This window comes from Adiantum capillus-veneris, chromosome 10, assembly GCF_014529385.1.
Source record: "Adiantum capillus-veneris isolate H3 chromosome 10, ASM1452938v2, whole genome shotgun sequence".
Lineage (NCBI taxonomy): Eukaryota > Viridiplantae > Streptophyta > Polypodiopsida > Polypodiales > Pteridaceae > Adiantum > Adiantum capillus-veneris.
The window spans coordinates 140,662,912-140,685,602 of NC_140940.1; the positions used below are offsets into that span (position 1 = coordinate 140,662,912).

Sequence of the window (22,691 nt, forward strand, 5' to 3'; positions counted from 1 at the left end):
TCTTACCCCCCATAAAAAAGATATCTAGGCTCCAATAAATGAAAAGATACTATGCATACTAAAAGCCCCCAAAAATTGAAATGAGATAAAACCACCCAAGAATACCCGTGCACTCCTAGAATCTTGATGGTTACACCACTCCCCCACTCTTGTCACATTAAAATAAACCAACTAGGAGGGGAGCCCAAAAGACATAAGCCTAGCTATAAAAAGGGGAAAGGGTCTGTTCATATTTTTGCACACACACACAACCAAAGGCTGACATTACAAGGGACAAGTTCTACCCACTCACTCCCCATGGATTCACCCTCACAGGTCTAAGATTGATTCTTTTTTGTTCTTTATAAAGTGGACATCTATAACATGTAAGATTTCTCTATGACACTTGTCTGGGCCACCATGGACTAATTCTATGTTTTTTTATGGAGATGGTGACAGGTAACAGGGATCTCTTTTACTTTATGATCTTACAATTGGAATCTCTTCTTCCAAAGCTGCCACCATTATTTTTACTCTCACCTCTCTCAAACTTGTTGCATTTTTTTGGCATTAATATTGTTTATAAAAGCTCTTGGCTGAGGGGTTCCAAAAATTATGAGTCTCCATTGTATCTATTTTTATTTTTAGAAGGTTGGAAAGGAAATTGGGCAAAACTTTACCACCTATCCTCTCTCCCTCTTTCCCCTTTCTCTCTCTTTCTCTCTCTCTCTCTCTCTCCCCCTCCCTCTAACTATCTCTCCCTCTCTCTCTCTCTTTCCCTCTTTCCCTCTCTTTCTCTATGTCTCTCCCTCTTTCTCTCTCTCTCTCTCTCTCTCTCTCTCTCTCTCTCTCTCTCTCTATCTATCTATCTATCTATCTCTCTTTCCCTCTTTCTCTATTTCTCACTCTCTCTATCTCTCCCTCTCTCCCCCCCCTCTCTCTCTCTCTCCCTCCCTCCCTCCCTCCCTCCCTCCTCCTCCCTCTATCTATTTCTCTCTCTCTTTCCATCTTTTTCCCCCCCTCCCCCCCCCCCCCCCCCCTCTCTCTCTCTCTCTCTCTCTCTCTCTCTCTCTCTCTCTCTCTCTCTCTCTCTCTCTCTCTCTCTCTCTCTATCTATCTATCTATCTATCTATCCATCTATCTATCTATCTATCTATCTCCCTATCTCCTTCTTTCTCTCTCTTTCTCTTTCCTTCTCTTTCTCTTTCCCTCTCTCTCTCTCTCTCTCTCTCTCTCTCTCTCTCTCTCTCTCTCTCTCTCTCTATCTATCTATCTATTTCCCCTATCTATGTCTCTCTCTTTCCCTCTTTCTTTCTATCTATCCCTCTCTATCTCTCTGTCTCTTTATCTATCTCTCTCCCTCTTTCTCTATTTCTCTCTCTCTTTCCCTCTTTCCCTCTCTTTCTCTGTCTGTCTCCCTCTTTCTCTCTCTCTCTCTCTCTCTCTCTCTCTCTATATATATATATATATATATATATCTTTCCCTCTATCCATCTCTCTCCCCCGTCTCTCTCTATATCTATCTCTATCTATCTATTTTCCATGTTTCCCTCTCTTTATCTATCTCTCTCTTAATCCATTTCTTAACAAATCCATTTTGCACATTCATTTACAAAAAAATCTAACAGTACGGAGCGATTCTAACAAATCTAACATTTGCAAACAAATCTAGGAAATCTACCACGCAGAAAGAGATTTCATCTATGTCACAACGCTCACAATGGCAGATTGTGCAACCATTTGGGAAGAGCACTACAACAACAATCCGACTCCGTGCCCTCCACCAAAAGATATGTCAAGGTATTCCATATTTTTATGACTTCCATACTGGATGGAATTAAAAATACAACACCTTTTGGATCCCATGCACATATTCAAGAATGTAGCCCAAACACTATGGGACCACATTATTGGCAAGAAGGACCTTTAGTGCGAGGGAGGATTTGAAGCTTTTGAAAGGTCTTCCGGCCTCTGCTACTCCACGTCATGACCCCAATGGAAAGGTTGTGCTTCCTAAAGCACCATGGATTCTTGCCAAAGAAGAGTTAGAAAAAGTGAAGGGTATCATTGCTTCTATTCGCACACCAATAGGATACATGAGGTCGCTAAAGGGAGCTTTCACAAAAGTGAAGAAAGGTGGAAGGTTGAAGTCCCATGATTGGCACAAGATGTTTCAAGTAATGTCCCTCTCCCTATTCTATATATAGTTTGTGTGTATGACTTTCTCTCACTTTCCCTCTCCCTAATTTACATTGTAGTTCATTATGCTGGTGAGTATGTGTATATGTCGGGACAAGAAAGTCAGGGATGCTATTTTCAAACCTGGAGAGCTAGTAAGGTACACCACAAGACTTTTTTTATGTACACAATAATCTCAACTAGCACTTAGTGTATCCTTGTGTGTTTTCTTGCAGATTTGTGAAATCCAAGGAAATTGAAATAGATGATATCCTTGCTGCTCAAACACTTGCAACAAAAACTGTGTGTGACTTTGAGGATGTATTTCCTCAATCGGTCCTTCTTAGTCAAATCCACCTCTTGGTTCATGTGGTGGAGGAGATTGCTATATGTGGAGTAGTGCATGCACGATGGATGTTCTTCTTAGAGAGGTTTTTAAAGACTCTCAAAGATTTTGTGCGGCTACGGTCTCAACCGGAGGCATGTATGGCTGAAGAGTGGATCGTGCACGAGGCATTTGTTTACATCTCAGAGTATTTGGCACAAGTTGATCCTCCCATAAAGATACGTTTTTTTTTTGGGGGGGGGGGGGACAGGCCAAATTCTGGTCCCCAATATTGTGTCAATATTCTCTCTCTCTCTCTCTCTCTCTCTCTCTCTCTCTCTCTCTCTCTCTCTCTCTCTCTCTCTCTCTCTATATATATATATATATATATATATATATATATATATATATATATATATATATTCTCTAGCTTCAGTATTAAGTGATAAGTTCTAGGCTGCTTTGGTAGGTTGCTATGGTAGTGTGTATGAACAGCCCATGGGGCACTTGGTTTTGGGAGCCAAAAGCTTGTGGAAGTGAGCTTTTCATGTAACTACTTTTGAGTTTGGCGAAGGGCCTTCATAAGTGTACCCAAGGCCTCACCTCGGCCTCACCTTTTGATTTTCTTGTGAATCACTGAAAGAAGGACCCTAGGACGTTGTACTTTGTGAAGCTTAATATTACAGAAATACTGAGAAGGGGTGCGAGTCTTTGGCGCCACTGCGTCTGGGCACAGAACTACACCGTGCCGTGTCGATTCTCTCTCTCTCTCTCTCTCTCTCTCTCTCTCTCTCTCTCTCTCTCTCTCTCTCTCTCTCTCTCTCTCTCTCTCTCTCTCTCTCTCTCTCTCTCTCTCTGTTTCTCACGTGTATTGCGGTAGATCAAAACCTAGACGATTATTCTTCTACAAAGGATCAGATCCCGTTTACTGCAACACACATGGATTCCAGCAATGAATCTAGGAGGGAAGAAATAATTATACCTACTCTCTTTAGTGAGGAAACAAATGGAGGATCTAGCAGGGGTCGGACTTCTTACTGGGATTTGAGAACCTAGTAAGGCCTTCTCTCGCCAAGCGACCTCAAAAAGATGAGGGCCCAACGACAACTTCAGGTTGACATCTGTGCCAACCAAATGCTCAAATACTAGAGTTACCTGGAATGCATAATGAGAACAGCGACGGGTCTCCCTCCAAAAGGGGGGAACGGCAAGGGGTCTAAAACGAGAACAATGCGGAGTAAGAGGCATAAAAAACACTCAAATATTAGATTTTTTAGCGTTATGTGTTTGAATACAAGTAGTACTAGAGTCCTTTGACTCTAGCACCCACAAAACACACAATTTAAAAACCATTCAACCTTATTATAACTTGATTGTGATGTGTGGCACCGTGATCAAGGGGTAGAGAGAGAGAAAGGGAGAGAGAGATTGAGAGCTTGAGGGTAGAGCTTGAGAGCAAGGGGGAGAGAGAGAGAGCCTGCAGGCTTGTTGCAAATGTGAAGGAAAGGGGTGGAGGGAAAATAAAACCCCACCAGATTTTTCCACACACACAGAAATAAAAGGCTTTACAAATTGTTTCAAGCTTTAAAACATCTAGACTGCACACGTAGGCAAGCACATGAAAGGTGGACAATAATTTTAATATTTAAAATCCTCTTTCACTTATGTGATGTAGAATGGTTGTCTCCTTAATAGCACTCCTACACCCCTCATGTAAAATGCACTTTTACAAATTGCCACATCAAATACATGAAGTAGATAATACCAAATACAAACAAAAGAGTATCTTCTCTAAACTACAACCAGATACTAAAAAAAAAACTATGCAAATGGAAACAAATCACTCTTGTGTTGGATGAGTGTAATGATTTCAATTAAAAAAGAAATGTACATGTTCAAACAAACAATCAAACAAAGTCATGCCCCTACATCGACAAAGTTCCCCCACCTCCCCTACGCCCCTCCACTCTCACACACACTCTCACTCACAGTTGTGCATGCAGCATGACAGTCTGCTACATGGGAGAGTAGCTATTGGAATTGGCTTTTTGGGAAATTGGTATGATAGCTTGATTTCAAAAATGGTAAGGTTGTCTTTTTATGCAAAACCTTCTTACTCGTTGCTGCCTGCTACAACTGGATCTGTTGTTTGCAAAAGGATTTCTTGAGGTGGATGCAAGTTTTACTGACAAAATCCTTAAGCTAGGAGGAACTGCAACAAAACAAAAGGACAATTGGGCACAATATAAGTTTGATGATTGAAGGAAATTGGATGAGCTCTCTTGCGATGTGCCTTTGGAGAAGCTTGACTTGCGTATTTTGGATCACCTGCTTAGCCGATTCTTTCTTGTTGTTTGTAAGAAGGATGGAGGGCTATTTCCATCTGATACACTGGTGGGCATGATGCAATGCTTTGGTAGGCTCATTAAGAAGGAGCAAGACCTTTGGATTGTTGCCCTCAGGGATATCTGAGGTCCCTTTTGACATAGCAAAAAATGCAGTTTTTAAGGGCACGCAAGCTATGGTGTGTTCTTCCATGCGTAACTCAATTGCAGTAGGAGTGTGGAAAAAAAGAAATTCGAAGAAGAGAGATTCTTGGAGAGCAAAAAGCTTCCATGATTGGAAAGAAATTAGAAGAAGAGATTCTTGGAGATATTGACTTCAGCATGCTTCACAGTCGTGGATGCCAAATGCGATTTGCCTTTTATTGCATGCTTTATTTCTGCATTAGAGTTGGGGTGGAGCTTTACAGATTGGAGAGATCAGTGTTTAATTGTGGCAATGATGATCTTGGTGGTTATCTAAGCTAAACCAGTTTCAAAATGTTCGCTTGTTACATTTTTCAACAGGGTTGTTGCAAACAATAGTATTTGCTTGATTGTTTTTGACATATAGGTTTTGTGAGCGATCCAATTAGAATTGGAAAGTGGGTCTGAATCATTTTTAGCCCGAGCATTTTTGTCCAGTTGTTACCGTTCGTGATGCTGGTGTGCTGGCAAACTTCGAGCAACTTATGCACCATATGCCTCCCTTGGTTGATGGGATCAAAAGTCTTATGTATTTGTTTTTATAGCCTATCAGCAATCCACGCACAGAGTTTATAATGCTTATTGCCTGGTTTGTTGACAAGAAGTTTGCACATTTGTTTATTTTTCTAATCTTTTGTAGGTTTAGTACAATCACAATAGGGTGTTTGTGAAGCATTGAGCTACCTTCTGAAGAACATCGGTGATAGGTCAGGCCTTGCAGGGAATTCTAGCAACAAGAGTCTGCACAACACATGTGTAACACGCATGAGTCTGGGACAAGTTCCTTGTGATGTGGGCATGTTAGTGACAGGACACAAGAGTGTGAGCTCATACAAAAAGTATGACATGTCAAGTGAAGTTCGTATGGCTGCTAGCCATGACATATTATCACGGCCATATGATGAGAGTGGAAAGCTAAAGAATTATGGCCAAGTTGTTGAGAAATAGTTCAACAACTTTTGCAAGAATGTGGAAGGTAGACGTTTATTAGGAGTGTGTGATTCTGGTAGAATTCTTTTTTTATTATTTGTTTGTATTTGATGTGAAAAAGTGTTCTATTTTAGGAAAATCTGGCAATTCTAGTTGTGCAATGTCTATTGGCAGTGCCATTTGTGAGAAAACGTGCAAGGATGGTACTTTTGTAGTAATGTTTACACTTCTTGTGTAATTTGTAGATTTATGCTTCTTGTGTAATTTGTGACTCATTGATGATGTGATTTTGCTATATTTTTTTGTTTGCAGATAAGGCTTCTGACAAGAAAACTGTTGGTGTTATTGATTTAAGTGATGTTGGCATGAATGGTACTTCTGGTGAAATGTCTATTTATGGTAGGTTTCATCGAAACGTTGCTAGCTCCAGTGGAACAATGGTTGGGAGTAGTGTCAAGCAACTAGCTCCTGGGATTTATGTTAAGCCATATAAGCTTGGGGATGATATTCCTTCGGATGAAGAGTTACTAAAGGAGCTTCCTATGGAATATGCTTGAGCACTATGTGTTTCTGCCCGTAGTGCTCCCACTCATAGAGTTTCTATTTTCCCAATTTGCAATGTGAGTAATTGTGTGGTGAATGTCTATGTCAGGAAGGAAGGTGTTCAATGTAAAATGTGGGTGGGATAGCTATACCATATGTACATCACCTTAGAATTTTGGATGGTTTTTGGATCCTGGATGGCTTTTGATTTAATAACTGTATTGGTCAAAAATTTCATATGCGTAGCTAGCAAGTGGTTTGGTTTTTATGTGCTACTAAATAGCCAGCATATTTCCTTGTGCTGATGTGCCAAAAGCTGGTTTATTGTTTGCATGCTGATGTGTCAAATGTTGGTTCAATCTCTTCATGCGGGTGTGTTAATCAATTTACTCTTGGATTTTAATGGAAAACAATGTACTGATTTTTTGCGTGCTGATTTGGCTAGTTTGATTCTCTTTGGGTTCACTAAAGTGATGACTGTGAGTAAAGGACAATCGATGTACAGTGTACCCCCTAACCCTAGACCTCGAGAGTCGAGATCTTTAACAAACTTCTGGCGAGATAAGCCCACGATGTGTGTACACACACACACACACACAAGGAAAAGGCTTTAGAAACCGTTTTAAGCTTCAAAACCTCAAGATTCCACAAGTATGCAAGCACATGAAAGGTGGACATAAACTTTAAGATTTAAAATCGTGTTTCACTTCTGCAATGCAGAATGGTTGGCTCCTTACTAACACTCCTACACCCCTCATATAAAATGCGCTTTTACAAACGGCCACATCAGATACATGAAATAGATAATACCAAATTAAAAAAAAAAAATTATCTGCTCTAAACTACAACCACATACTCAAAAAAAAACTATGCAAATGGAAATAAATCACTCTCGTGTTGGATGGGTGTAATCATTTTGATTAAAAAAAGAAGTGTACATGGTCGAACAAACAATCAAACAACTATGAGGCTTGAAGTCTAAAAGACCACCCAAGATAGCAACTAGAGAAACAATCAATGAATATTGCCTGGATGATGGCATCCTAAAAGCAAAAGCAGAATGCCTCTCAACCATACTTTCAGACACCACTTGCAGTGTCAATAATAAAAGCTTTCTTGGCGGTCCAATTATGCAAGAAATCTCAATAACATGGCATGTCAGAAAGCATATCCATCTTGCAACTTACCAGTTAGAGTACTGACTATGGAGGATATTGACGAGATTCCCTGATTTCCTCTGATCCCCCCCTCCCCTGATCCGCCTACCTCTACTAGCTTTGAACCACCTTTATATCACCCATTGTACCATTGTATCAGCTCTCATCTGCCCCCGCCCCCCCAAAGCCTTTTTAGTTGTACTTGAAGAGATTGTACTAGATTTACCACTTGTAACTCTTTTGGTCTCATAGGTCACTTTGGCCTTTTGTAGACGTTAATATATCATTTCATTCCATCATCACCACTTGTAACTTTTTTGGTCTCATAGGTCACTTTGGCCTTCTGTAGACGTTAATATATCATTTCATTATATTTCCTACGATTGTTAAAATTATCTTTTTCTTCTTCTTCTTCTTCTTCTTCTTCTTCTTCTTCTTCTCTCTCTCTCTCTCTCTCTCTCTCTCTCTCTCTCTCTCTAAGGTCTCTTCGGATAGTTTCCTACGTCATTAAAATACTCTTCTTCTTGTGTGTGTGTGTGTGTGTGTGTGTGTGTGCGCGCGCGCGCGCACGCGTGCTAATAAAAAGAGGAAAATGGTATAACCTTTCTATCACCCAAGTGTGGCAGATTGGTTATGCCATTTCACTCTTGAATAACAGGTCTTTAGTTCAAATCTCCTCGTCGGATATATCTTAAAGCTCCCCTTGGGATAATTTTTTGCCATGTTAAAGTACTCTTCTTCTTCTTCTTTTCTCTCTCTCTCTCTCTCTCTCTCTCTCTCTCTCTCTCTCTATATATATATATATATATATATATATATAATTTACTTATTTGTTTATTTTTTATTTTTTTATAACATATGGGGTAATACTTGAGGCGAGCTTAGTTCATGTGGAGAAACTGAGGGCCTTCGGGCTCCTGGCTAGGCAAGGTTCAGAATGGACCTCCTATACCACCGAACATATCTTTGTTTTCCGCTGTCTCATTGAATGGGACAAAGGTGCAAAAAAAGAAGATTTATTGCAGCTTGTGGAGTTTCGCAAAGCATTTGACATAGTCCCATGGGAGAGGCTCTTTTGGTGATTTCAGAGTCTGGGGACAACTCCACCCCTCTACGCTACTACCAAACTCAAAAGCATATGGCGTCAAAACCTGGCGCTGAAAAACTACCCAACGTAATTCACAAAAATACATGCAAGTTGTCACGTCAATAGGTCACCGTGAAACGTGGAACGTCATACAGGCTGCCACATCAGCAAGTCAATGCAAAGTGTGGGCGTCCGTACAACTGCCTCGTCATCAGGTCTTTATGTGCGCATGTGTGTGTGCCGGCTTTAATGTCTTTAGACCCATCAGCCCCATCGAATGGGGTCCCATAAGTTGGAGGGAACTACTCAGCAAGACTTTGCAAGCTGGTAAAACCTCTTCTGCTACTTTTGCTTCTTCACTTCGGGTTTAGGCCTCTGAGCCGCAATCTGCCATGCACGTTGGCTCCGTTCAGTAGTGTCTTGACATGTTGGTACACCCAATCTGTGTTGACCTATGGAAGTGCAAGAAGCCTAGGCATGGTAGTTTGCAGGCAAATGGCAGGGATATTGAGCAAGTATGTGATGCATCCAGGAGACAGGTACGCAGGGATGGAGCACTCGCTAGGGTTTTTTTCTATCACAGATGACAGGAGCAAATGCTTATATTACAAGGTTGTGAGCGAGATAGCGAGTGTTGGATGCAAGTTCTATGAAGTTTATGATATGGGATTTGGAGCGAGATGTCTACAGGACACTCTACTTGCCGGGATGTGTATGCCACATGTGGCATTTGATAGGCCATTCACGGAATTTTAGCTCTACTCAGTGCAAGGTTGTCAACACTCGTAATGGTGGTGCTCTTCCCAATGTGTGGAGCCTCGGAGTCGAAGTCATTTGGAGAAAGGAATTGAGGGGTGCCAAATTGGAGCTATTTTGACATCGACTATCGAGCACAATCAAGGGCATGGGAAGTGGAGTTAAATTTAGTCATCGTGGCAACTGAAGTCATCGAGAACGTGGGAAAGTAGGCCACACAAGGGATTTGTTTTGATAAGGTAAGCTTTTAAAAAAAAGAATTCTACTGCATGGTAAGGTTGCCAAACTGCGTGACGAGCGCAGTCCTTGCATGGAAGGAAGCCCGAAAGAGGCCAATTAGATAGAGGTTGCAGACTGGGGCACCATACGGCAGTAGAAAAGGGGCCAACACTGCAGTTGCATGAGGAGGAAGCGAGGCCAATTATAGAGGAGGTGACCACTAGCGATATTGCTAGTGGCCAAAGAGAGGGAGGAAGGTGGTACTGAGCAGAACCAGTTTGAAAGGCGGGGCTAGAGATACCATAAGCAGGGTGAGGCTCGCCAACGGGAGGCGAGGTCGGCAAACAAGGGGATACAGGGTTCGATGGATCTCGGTGAGTAGGAGAGCTGTGGTCCGTGAGAAGGCTGGCCGGTAGGCATGCTTCACAGGGTGAGGCCACCTACACACAAAGGATAGAAGGATATCGTGAGCAGGGCTTCGAGGAAAGGAGGGAGCTGTATGGTCACTTCAGTGAGTAGAAGGGTGGTATGAGAGCTACAAGTTGTCATGGTGGGCCAAAATCTGCACTTAAAGATTAGCCGAGAATGAGTTGCCGAGGGAAGTCTATGAGCAAGAGCTTGGAAAAGCTGAGCAAGTAAAGGGAAGACGCCAGTGACCTTGCATGAGAAGGAGGCCAAGGTGAAGAGGGGAGGTCCAGTGTTTAGAGGCTACAAGCTCCCCTTCGTGTCTACTTTGGAATCAACACAAGCGACACGACAAGTCACGCATATGTGGAAAATTACATCTACGTCAGCATAACTTGATATTTACATCTACGTCAGCATAACTCTCTCACTCTTGTGTCTTATTGTAGCGGGCATCTGTGTGTTGTCGAGTATGTGTATGCTCTCTATGTAAATGGGGTACACACCGTGAGGACATGAATTTATAGGCCATCTTTGTGATTGTCGGTGCTCTCCAGAGTCTAAGGGTGAAGCTATGTTGACACGCTTGGGGGCTGGTTGTGTGTAGTTTGGGATGGTTGGATACGGTCTTGGGCAGTGATTGTTTGCAAATCGGGAGTCTAGATGTGTGATTACTAGGGGATAGGGGTGCTGTGAAATCACTGGGCTATAGAGAGGCATTCAGATTGTGTGTTGGTGGTTTCTTCATTTCCCCCTTTCCATCTTGTGGTGCCCCCACTGAAGATCCACTGATTTCATTCTAACGAAGTGTTCGTGGGTCAAGATGAAGCACAAATTTGGTCCGGTCTTCAAAGGAGATGAAGATGCAGACGATTGGATTGCCGATTTTGAGCTATTTATGCTGACAATACTGCGGATGCCAGGTGATGAAGCAAAGCTCTAGAATCTACATTTGGTGTTGGGAGGTAAAGCAAAAGCTTGGTTTGATGGTTTAGAAGATGCACACAAGTAGAATTGGATCGGATTTCGCGAGCAATTTTTACCAAGGTATCGAAAGGTGATGTCGGCTTCGGAAGCAGATGCAAAGATCAAATATTTGCAGCAGGATGTAAGTGCAAATTTCAATGCCTTTGGTGATAGATTTGAAGCTTATTGGGAGGATTTTGCGGCTGCTACCCAAGCAACCAATGTGGGATATTTTAAGCTGGAGAGGTTTCTATCTTGCTTGCATCCCTATGTTCATGAGAGAGTGGACTATGAAGATCCAAGGACTTATGACGAAGCTGTCAGAGTCACCAGAACAAAGAGTCGAAAAATGAAGAAGAAGATGGAGGCAGGATTGCTACAGTCTACCATCATGGCAGCCAGTGGACCTAAGCTCAAACCGATGGATGAGCATCAAGAGGTAAAAGCTCATTTTCTTGATATGAATTTGATCAAAGCACGTGAAATTGATGCCAGGCTAGAAGAGGTAGAACAAGTGTCAATCAGGTCTCAAAACATACAGAGGGGCATATTCAGAGTGCCATCCAGTTTGCTTTCTCAAGAGGACAAGGTGCTAAAAGGCCTTGAAGAAGAAGTGTCATTTCTAGAACTAGCAACGGGAAAGGTAGCAAAGGTGCAAGAATCGGAAAGTTCAAAAGAGGAGTCCGACAGCTCTCATAGCTCCAGTAATGCTTTGGACACATATAGCATTTGGGAGACAGAGTCCATGTCTTCTAGGTAGGAGACTTATAATGTTTTTCATGTGGATGAAGTGATGAACGACGTATACGAGTTGCCTATCAGCCAGTCGAAGATCTCGGAGAATCATAGTGCAAGTGTGGAGATGCCTTGTGTGAATGGTCCAGTCGAGCAGCCTTCTCTTGTGTCTCGTGATGGTGAGTCCCTATGGGAGGAAGAGGTATGGTTTGATTGTGCATCCGACTTGATTGAAGAGCAGGTTTTTGAGGATGACTTGTAGGAGCTGGAAACAGAAGCAGAGGTATGTCAAGTTGATTTGTCTATGCAGGGGGTAGGGCAACCTTGCCTTGGGGAGCATATAAAGGTGTACTTTGAAGGTTCGAAGTTGGTGTGTAGCTGTGGAGAGATAGCTCCAACAGATGACTCTATAGAAACTGATACAAATGTAGCCTATAAGAGAGAGGCTCTGTGCAGAGAGGAAGGTGCCTTTAACCTTATTGGTGATGAGGTGTTTGAAGAACAGGTTGAAGCTCTAGCATGTCAACTCTAGGGTATGAAAAGTTGATCTTGGAGCCATTTACAGAGGCTTTGGATACAGGTTTGCAAGGGGAACAACTTGCCTATGCAGCAGGCTCAAACAAATGGCAAGGCATTGAAGTTATGTGTTGTGTTGATGAGAGATATGTTGTTGTAGGTCGCTTTGCAAGGTGTACTATGCAAATTTCAATCTCATATGATAAAGATGATGATATGGAGGATTCTCTAGCGGATGACAAGATAGCTGCATATGGTATCGGTGCTTCAAGTGATTGAAAGTATGCTTATGGTTGGTAGGAAGGATTACGGATGTAGGGTGACAATGCTCCATGCTATGAAGAGCTGGAAGGGTGGCATCTCTATTGGCCTACAAGTGCAAAGGAAGGCTTGGATATACATGCTTTACATGTGGATGGCAATGAGCAATGCTTTGCTTTTGATCCAGGTGGACTCTACACCATGCTTGGGGAAGCTTCAGACTTTTCGTTTGACCCTGGAGGGTGATGCAGTAGCAAACAATTTTCTCTCAATCTCTATCCTATTTATATAGCCACTATATCATCTTTTTCTTATGCAGTTTATGTACCTATTTTACATCATTCTATCATATGCAGTCTTATTTTATTTAAATAATGCTATGGTTCAGCATGAATGTTCAACGAGGGGGTGGGCAATGATGGTACACCCAATATGTGTCGACCTACTGCATCACCTTGGAGGGTGATGCAGTAGCAGACAATTTTCTCTCAATCTCTATCCTATTTATATAGCCACTATATCATCTTTTTCTTATGCAGTTTATGTACCTATTTTACATCATTCTATCATATGCAGTCTTATTTTATCTAAATAATGCTATGGTTGAGCATGAATGTTCAACGAGGGGGTGGGCAATGATGGTACACCCAATATGTGTCGACCTATGGAAGTGCAAGAAGCCCAGACATGGTAGTTTGCACGCAAATGGCAAGGACATTGAGCAAGTATTTGATGCATCCAGGAGACAAGTACACAGCGATGGAGCACTCGCTAGCAGACACTGCAAGTGTTTTATGCTATCACAAATGACATGAGCAAATGCTTATATTAAAAGGTTGTGAGCGCCACACGGGGTGTTGGATGCACGTGCTATGAAGTTTATGATATGGGATTTGGAGCGAGATGTCTGCAGGACACTCTACTTGCCGGGATGTGTATGCCAAATGTGGCATTTGCTAGGCCATTCACAGAAGTTTAGCTCTACTCAGTGCAAGGTTGTCAATACTCATGATGGTGGTGCTCTTCCCAATGTGTGGAGCCTCATAGTCGAAGGCATTTGCAGAAAGGAATTGAGGGGTGCCAAATTGGAGTTGTTTTGACATCAACTATCGAGCACAATCAAGGGCATGGGAAGTGAAGTTAAATTTAGTCGTCTCGGCAATTGAAGTCATCGGGAACGTGCGAAAGTAGGCCACACAGGGGATTTGTTTTAATAAAATAAAGCTAAAAAAACAAATTCTACTTCATGGTAAGGTTGCCAAACTGCATGACGAGCGCAATCCTTGCATGGAAGGGAGCCCGAAAGTGGCCAGTTGGATAGAGGTTGCGGACTGGGGCACCATACGGCAATAGAAAAGGGGCCAGTGCTGCAATTGCATGAGGAGGAAGACAGGCCAGTTATAGAGGAGGTGACCACTAGCGATATTGCAAGTGGCCAAAGAGAGGGAGGAAGGTGGTAGTGAGCAGAACTAGTTTGAAATGCGGGGCTGGAGATACCATGACCAGGGTGAGGCTCGCCAACGGGAGGCAAGCTCGGCAAACCAGGGGATACAGGGTTGGATGGATCTCGATGAGTAGGAGAGCTGGTCCGTGAGAAGGCTAGCCGGTAGGCATGCTTCACAGGGTGAGGCCACCTACACACAAAGGATAGAAGGCCTATCCTGAGCAGGGCTTCGAGGAAAGGAGGGAGCTGTATGGTCGCTGCAGTGAGTAGAGGGTGGTATGAAAGCTACAAGTTGTCATGGTGGGCCAAAATCTACACTTAAAGAAAAGATGACAATGAGTTGCCGAGGGAAGTCTATGAGCAAGAGCTTGGAGAAGCTGAGCAAGTAAAGGGAATCTGCCAGCGACCTTGCATGAGAAGGAAGCCAAGGTGAAGAGGGGAGGTCCACTGTTTAGAGGCTACAATCTCCCCTTCGTATCTGCTTTGGAATCAACACAAGCGACGCGACAAGTATGTGGAAATTTACGTCTACATCGATAACCTGATATTTAAATGAATATTTTCTATCTCTCTCTCGCTCTCCTGTCTTATTATAGCGGGCATCTGTGTGTTGTCAAGTATATGTATGCTCTCTACGTAAATGGGGTACACACCGTGAGGACATGAATTTGTAGGCTATCTTTGTGATTTTGGGTGATCTCCAGAGTCTAAGGGTGAAGCTATGTTGACATGCTTGGGGGCTGGTTGTGTGTAGTTTGGGACGGTTGGGTACGGGCTTGGGTAGTGATTGTTTGCAGATCTAGAGTTTAGATGTGCGTTTACTAGAGGATAGGGGTGCTGTGAAATCACTGGGCTATAGAGAGGCATTCACATTGTGTGCTGGTGGTTTTCTCATTTCCCCCTTTCCAACGTCAACAATTTGTGACAGTGTGTATCCACATGGTGTCATTGCCCCAATCATGTAGCACTTTAGTGTGCCACAGCCATGAGTCTAACAATGAGCAAGGAAAAGCCACCCTCAACCTGATGAAGGCGAATCACAACAAAATCCAAGCTCAATGTGAAGTCATCTACCTACAGAGGCAACTTGTATGGGCGGGCCTAGTAGGCTAAAGACCCAGTGTGAGCATAGTGAACTCAGGCATTAGCTTGATGCCAGATCCACCATCCACGATTACACCTGAGAATGAGCATCCTAGAATAGACATAAAGAGACATGGACTCTTGTAGTCAATGCTCGGGGAGCACTGGGATAGGAGATCATGTAGGACTTTGAGGGCTTCACTGGAGGTGCCTACCACTAGACCTTGGCCCGGCTACGTACAAAGATTGAATGACTGTAAGGGTGTCACTTTGAAGATTTTCATCTAGCTGGAGCATGTCGTAGAGTGACACTTGTTGAAAGGTATTTTTCAAGATAGTCTCTCTTGAAGCTTTTCTCTTTGATTCAGGTCCTTCTCTGTTACATAGATGTGTTGCAAATCAACCACTGCTTCGAAGAAGGCCCCGTAAATATCAAATAGCATGGAGGTAGGTCGGCCCTTGGCACTAGTGGATGGCTTGTCAATTGCTAGATGTGGAGTAGGTTGGGAAACTAGGGAAGGAGGTGTTGGACCTTTGGGAAGACTAAGGCCGAGGGCTGCCCTATGTGTCCGAGTGAGGACACCATCAGGCTCATCTACCTATTGCAGTTGATCCTGAGAGAGAACCACATGAGAACCAGCTGAGAACAATAGACTCTCAAGTTGAAATCAAGAAGTTGACTTCCAAGGAAGGACTTTGCATCCAGGAAAGTAGAGTCTCTCACAGGATTCCTTGAAAGAGGACTCTCAGAATAGAGTCAAAAATGGGATAGAGGGATGCTATGCCCTGAGTCTAGAAGGTAGTATCCAGAGGCAAGAACCATGGCTCTTGAGGATTTAGAATAAGAAATCAAAGTTCCTTAGAATAGGGTGTTTCCCTAAGGAATAGGAAGTTGAGGCTTCCAGGAATATTGAGTCTTATTATAGAACAAGCGTGATAATAGGTTTGGTACAAGTGATTGTATAGATTTCTACCTAGTAATGAAGATACTTTTGTGTGTGTGTGTGTGTGTGGGGGGGGGGGGGGGGGGGGGGGGGGGGGCGGGCCATCTTTTGATCCCCAATGATGTGTCGACTCTCTCTCTCTCTCTCTCTCTCTCTCTCTCTCTCTCTCTCTCTATATATATATATATATATATATATATATATATATATATATATATATATATATACATATATATATTCTCTGGCTTCAATATCAAGTTAAAATTTCTAGGCTACTTTGGCAATGTGTGCGGATAGCCCATGGGGCACTTGGTTTTGGGAGCCAAAAGCTTTTGGAGTGAGATTTTCATGTAACTATTTTTGAGTTTGGCCAATTAAGGGACTTCATAAGTGTACCCAAGACCTCACTTCAGCTCAGATTTGCTTGGGAAGCACTAAAAGGACCCTCAGACATTGTACTTTGTGAAGCTTAATATTAAAGAAATACTCACAAGGGGTGCAAGTCCTTGGTGACATTGGGCACAGAACTACACTGTGCCATGTCGATTCTCTCTCTCTCTCTCTCTCTCTCTCTCTCTCTCTCTCTCTCTCTCTCTCTCTCTCTCTCTCTCTCTCTCTCTCTCAGCTTCTCTCACATGTGTCACGGTAGATCTTCGGCATGGAGTGTCCATGTCTATTATCGCGGTATCAGATCCAGATGATTCTTCTTCTACAAAGGATACGTAACACACATGGATTCCGACACTAAATCTGGGAGGGAAGAAATGATTATACCTACTCGCTTGAGTGAGGAAACCAATGGAGGATCTAGCAGGAGTCGTAATTCTTCTTAGGATTTGAGAACCTAGGACGGCCTTCTTCTGCCGAGAAGCCTCAAAAAGATGAGAGCCCAACAACAATTTCACGTTGACATCTGTGCCAACCAGATGCTCAAATACCAGAGTTACCTGGAAGTGGAACGGCGACGGGCCTCCTTGCGGAATGGGGGAATGGCAAGGGGTCCGGAATGGGAACAACTTGGAAGAGGAGGCATAAAAAAAACACCCAAATAATGTAGTTTTTATTGTTATGTGTTTGAATACAAGTAGTACTAGAGTCATTTAACTCTAATACCCACAAAAAACACAATTTGAAGACCATTCAACCTTATTATGACTTAATTGTGATGTGTGGTGCTGCGGTAAAGGGGGGGGGGGAGATTGAGATCTTGAGGGTAGATCTTGAGAGAAAGGTAGAGATACCATTCAACCTTATTATGACTTGATTGTGATGTGCGATGCCGTGGTCAAGGGGGAGAGAGAGCTTGAGAGGTTGAGGGTAGAGCTTGAGAGCAAGGGAGAGAGAGCCTTTAGGCTTGTTGCAAATGTGAAGGAAAGGGGTGAGGGGAATATAAAACCCCAAGAATCTGTATGTTTGTGATCATTGGAGCCAAGAGGAAATCTACCCATTTTCTACCATTCCAGCCATTCTAGCCCGTTTTGGCTCGTCGTTCTAGTCCGAACGTTCCAATACCATCATGTCAACTAGAACGCCGTGCCATTCCAGAACCTTCCCTGCAAATCTAACTAGCTAGAACGTCATTGCAGTATTCCAGACCTGTGGGAACGCGTTCCCTAGTGACTATGTCAAATATGCCTAGGGTCCGCAGTACGCGAGTTTTTGAAGAATCACCAACTTGACGAGATTCATTTGGAATGGCATGCAGACATTCATTCACCTCTCAAGTCTGCAATGAAACAGAAACCTAAGCCAAGTAGAGATAAGTGAATACAGTACTCTCATGATGAGTTTGACATTGCAATAGAGTAGCAGGTCAAAAAAGTTATGAAGTCTTCAAACAACTCTTGAAAGAAAAGTAATGAAGCAGATTACCCCGGCTACCTAGGTCGGAAATCTACATTCGAAGTAATTAGCAGATCCAAGATGTGTGTACTCTTTGAGAATGATCCCAGTTCATGTTCGCCTTCAGATAGCTCTACGAGTTCCTCTTCCTCCAACTCTAGCGGGGAGGACAGGAAGCACCAAAAACGGAGAAAGACTCGCAAGAGCAAGAAGAACAAGAAGAGCAAGAAGGACAAACGACCTAAGAAGAGAAGATCCCATAAAGGATCTCGCGAACAAAGAGATGTTTTGACAGTTCTAATGAGGATACATCGTCTTTGGACATTTCTAATTTGAAGGAGTCAATGTTTGGAACGAGGCAGAGACGAGGTTATCGATTGAATCAGTTTAAACAGCTTGAGATGAACGGTGGGAAGACCAAAGACTTTAAAGAGGGTGGGCAAGCACTCATACTTGATACCTTTTCAAGATACAAGGATTCCCATAGAGCTATTGCCTTCACACAATAGTTTGACATTGTTCTTTTCATAGGATGCTTTTTTGAACACTCTAACGTACGACGAGCATCTTCCTATTTTAAAGGCAATACCTAGACTTGGTGATCAGACCTACTTTTGCAAAAGGAAGCACCCACATCATGGATAAAGTTCAAACGCGTTTTCAGCTCCGCATGGCTCACCAAAGAGTATGAAGAGGATTATAGGAACATGGAATCATCTTTGGATCACTAAAGAAGACGCCCTGGACGATTATTGCCACAAGTTTTGAGATACCTTTCTATCAGCTTCGTCCTTCAAGTAAATTACCTTTAAATAACAAGTGAACCGTTTTGTTGCGGTTTGCCCAAAGAGATCCAGCGATATTCTTCGCAAAAGAAGGTGGACCCCGTTCAATGACTCATGGGTCATGCCAAACAAGAATTTGGTATGCATGCCGGTGCACTGACGTACCCAACATACATGCCACTGTCTGCTCAACGAGGGCCAGACCAACCCAATGGTAACAAGAAGAAGAGGAAGCAACAATAGAAAAAACCAACCGGCCCTAGATTGTCAGCCGAGCAACGAGTTGAATACTACAAAGTGGGCAAATCTTATGGATACAGAGAGAAAGGGCACGTTCTTGCGAAGTGCCCTAACAAATCATCCAATGGTCATGCAAAGGACAAGCCAGAGAGTTCCAAAGCAATTGAGGAGCAAGAAAAGAAGGAAAGACAAAGGCAAGGCTGCTTCTAGACTTTGTAGGGAGCTCTATGGAGCACGGGGCAAAGTACAAGATCAAGAAGTCCTTATCTTCTTTGATGGAGGAGACACGACCAATTTCATTTTGACTGAATTGGGGGCTCGCCTTGGAATCACGCCGTAGGAAATCGGATCATCAATGAAGGCAATTATAGAGGCACTAGAATGGGATGTTGTCGTTACACCTGTCATAGGAAAACTTTGGTTGCATTGTCAAGGGTAGATAAGTATTAGGGAACAAGGACTTTTACATCATGCCTTTGGAAGAGCGTGACGTCCTTTTGGGAATCCATTGGTACCACAAGAATGGCATCGTAGTAAATGGCAAGAAAGGCAAGGTTGAAGAACGAGAAGGGTAGATGTAACAAACTTGGACACCCCAAGTCAAGATTAAACCACGACACAGCAAAGATTCACTTCAGATTATTAACTCACAAAATAGTAGAGAGTCGACACAACCCATGTAGTTTTGTGCCAAGAGGTGTTGGCCCCAAAGACTGACGCACCTTTTGGTATTTATTTTTATATTAATCTATGAGCAAAGTACAATTGAGCCCGCGAGTGCTCGCTCTCAGACTCTGCATCCAGATGCTCTACAAAGTGAGCCCCTAGGGTCCTTATATAGAGTTATACAAATTGGCGAACGAGTATTTCCGAGCAACATAATAATCAAGCAAGTCCCTTTAGACATTCTTTATTACTTAGAGAAAATTACAAAAGTGCAAGCGGGTTTTCCAATGTCTGTGTTGTCGCTCTCCTCACCATGAAGATCATTGTCATCAAAGTTCTCTATAATGACTGACACAGAGCACACTTGATCATTGCATAGAGGATAGTGAGCCCAAGACCCTCTTCCTTTTCTTTGAGAGGCTCTCCTAATTGCAGGACTACACCCAAGTTCTCAAAAAACTAAACAACCCCTTAAATACTACTAACAATCATAATTTACACAATGTCATTTATTATGAATAAATACACTCATTGTAATCAGCACACCCATTCCATGTTGAACGTTGAGCATGAGATAAAGTCTAGCTATCAGTAAGCCGCAATAACAAAATCATAGCATATCTTGCTTCTTATGAGGAGATACCAAAGATGAAGTTGCATATTTATAGCATCAAAAACATTGAGATTAGGAAGCCTTTATGCCACAAATAGAATAATCTTTATTACACGATGCAACTACATGACATTGTTTGAGCTAATGGCTTTGTAATCATGAAGAACTAGCTAATTTTAGAACGGCTGTAAATATCGAAGAATCTATATCTAGAATATCATTATAAAAAGAAAATTGAAGCTTTTCCTTCTCTCTATAGCCTAATCTTCAAGCTCACTTTACCTAACAACAATGGCCATGAGTCAATGTGAATCCCAATTGCTAGCCATTTGGGATTTTTAAACCAAAATCAATATTGTCACTCTACTTATCAACAAAATCATCAAGAAAGAAGACAAACTGTTGCATTCATGACATCAAAACATTCATAACATTAAGGAAAGAAGATCTATTCAATAGAAAAAAAAAAGCCTGAATCCCTTCAATCATGGAACAAAAGAAATAGTCCTCTACTATCAGCGGATGATTGTTGCGAAACCATTCCACGTTGGTGTGGGACTATTTTACAATAGAGTTGTCGGTGCTTGTGATAAGCTGAGGGCACCTATCGTCTCTTGTTCTAGCACTTTCCACTCGTATTATCCACTTGGAATACATTTTCATCTATAGGCTAGGCATGTTCTTTTTTATTGGGACACATAGGCCAATTGCTTTTTCTTGCGGGCTGGTAATAGAAGTAAATGTCGAGGGAGATTAGACGAGCAGTCAGCTTCCTTCAACTCTTTCTGTCTAGCAAACTGTAACTTTAATGTACATGCAAATGCACCAAGTCTTCCACATCCTTTTCAGTATGTTGACTAGCAAAGATCATGTTATGCATGTCCCTGATTATATATTTGAGTGCAAAACTTTGGCTACTTTTTAATTGTGGGTGCCTTATGTTGCGGCATCATTGTAACATGTGCAACAAGTCACCTGTCCTATTAGCATTAAGGCTGGTTTTGACAAAACATGCTCTTCGATTGTATCTTTAAAGTAGCTTTGACTTATGTGCATAAAACACCCTTTGTTTTTGCAATCAGCCCCTTGCCCTCCCTCTACAATAGTTCTAATGAACACATTCATTCAAATATCATTCCCGCAAAATTTTTGGCACATTGACATGGTCTAGCTTAATCTACCCGAGTAGCTGTTCTCGGCTCCATTTCCTTCTTGGTGCTTTGGTTTCTTGTAGTTTTTTTGGCTTTCACACTTGCATTTACACCTTGATTGGGAGGATTGTAGGTGTCCTTGCTAAGGCTGTTCTCACAGTTGTGTGTAAAGTGGAGACAGTGACATAAGCATATGAGGCCATTGAAGACCTCGCCATATTGGGCCTCGTCTTTGGCACCGTGGTGGTGAGTGTGTATTTAGAAAAGGCAGGCATATTAACGTTTTTGGCATCATAAGGTGGAAATCACCTTCTATGTAGAGTGTGCATACTTAGCTCCATCTGGAGTGCCCTTTTCACAAACGAAGCATGCTCTTTAGTGTTGGCACAGTTTGTCTCGAAGCTTTGCACGTAGAAAACTTTACCGTCGAAGCCTCTTCGATTGGCAAGCCTCTTCGAGCCTTTTCTGCTCGCATCGGCAAGCAATGCAATAAGGGTATTTTTCTGCATCCTTTTATATTGTTACTTCTTGTCATCTCACATTATTTCTCCCCAGCTAGTAAACCTATCAAAACCAATCCGCATCAGTGCGGAACGGTTCCAACAGGTTCACGATATACAATGAAGATTTTTTTTTATATTATAATTTCGTCTCGAGCAGAGCAGAGAGGCCAAACACTCATCGCCCCCCAAAAATCCAACAAGCAATAAAATGGAGCTACAGCTGCGCAACGGTCTACGTCAACTCCTTGCTACACCTGTCGTGCTTGGCCCAATCATCAGCAGTCGGCTCCGCTTTACCCGCGAATAGTAGCTCATAGAGACAACCACCCTCTCGAGTCGAGCACGCGGCCCTTGTGGCCATTCGCGTCGATAGTCGAATCCAGTCGAATGTGGGGGTCTCACACTACGAGAACAGAGAGGCTAGGGGTCTAAGTTGAGGCAGAACACTGCCGCCTTGAATACCAAAGTAAAATGTTTTTTATTAAAATCACCCTACCCTCATGACCCTTCTCCTCCCTGTTCTGTTGTTGCAACCAGTCCGCGCCCGCGCAAACTGGTTACAACAAAAGACTAGGGAGGGGTAGGGTTATGCGAATAGGGTCATTTCTTTAAAAAAAATGCCAAGCAGACCGGAGATCTGTTGTAGCATGCAGTGCCACATGCAAAGAAAACGGCACATCAGGCAAAGAAAGCGTCACCACAGGCATATACTACAACTGTGTGCCTCTTGGCCAAACAATGGTGAGGCGGCATGATGTTGAGGTGGTGGAAGCAGATGACAATACAATGACACCTGCAATGTAATGGCGAGCAATGCGAGGTTTTTTTTTCCAAG

At 42.8% G+C, this 22,691-nt stretch overlaps 2 pseudogenes; both read left to right on the top strand.

Annotated features, from left to right (window-relative positions):
- Positions 1-4,582: 4,582 nt before the first annotated feature.
- Positions 4,583-6,497, top strand: LOC147449752 (uncharacterized; annotated as a pseudogene).
- Positions 6,498-9,905: 3,408 nt separating this feature from the next.
- Positions 9,906-14,660, top strand: LOC147449753 (uncharacterized; annotated as a pseudogene).
- The last annotated feature ends 8,031 nt before the right edge of the window (positions 14,661-22,691 follow it).